Source organism: Cebus imitator, unplaced genomic scaffold (assembly GCF_001604975.1).
Source record: "Cebus imitator isolate Cc_AM_T3 unplaced genomic scaffold, Cebus_imitator-1.0 Scaffold98, whole genome shotgun sequence".
Taxonomy (NCBI): Eukaryota; Metazoa; Chordata; class Mammalia; order Primates; family Cebidae; genus Cebus; species Cebus imitator.
The window spans coordinates 3,787,721-3,788,529 of NW_016107413.1; positions in this window are offsets into that span (position 1 = coordinate 3,787,721).

Here is an 809-nt window from a genome sequence, read left to right on the forward strand (position 1 = left end):
TTTTTTTGAGACAGAGCATTACTCTGTTGTCCAGGCTGGAGGGCAGTGGCACGATCTCACCTTACTGCAACCTCTGCCTCCTGGGTTCAAGCAATCCTCATGCCTCAGCCTCCTGAGCAGCTGGGATTACAGATACATACCACCATGCTCAGGTAATTTTTGTATTTTTAGTAGAGACAGGATTTCACCGTGTTGGCCAGGCTGGTCTCAAAGTGCAGCACTAATTTTCTGTCAAGACAGAGACCTCTCAAGCTAGTAATATTTCTAGATAAATTTTAGATATTCCAGAAGATCCAGAATCAACTCTAATACAACACATCCCAAATCAAATTCATTCTGCCTACTAATCATCTTCCTTTCGATCTTTCATATTTGTCATTGTCACTCCACAAGCAGGTATGCTGAAAGCATCAGTTCTTGTTTTAGCTCCATCTCATGTCAACGTGATAAATCCACACTTTATCGTTTCAGCTTTGAAATATGCCATTTATGTCATTGCCATAAATGTTTTATTATGTATTATTTGATTATAGAAAAAATATAGTCTAACAGATATACCCTATACATGTTGTATATATTCTAAATATTCTAACATATGTAGTTAGAAGCCATAGGCATAAGAAGACGAGTGAAATTACTATCTGTAGAGGCTCTCTATGCATTCTTTCCAGATATTATTTCCTTGTACATCCAAACATAACCAGCCTTCTGAATTTGTGTGAATTACTTCCTTACTATTAAAACTGCTATATGAAATATATATATTTGTAAAGAATATATGGTTAATTTTGCTTGTCTTTGAACTTCAT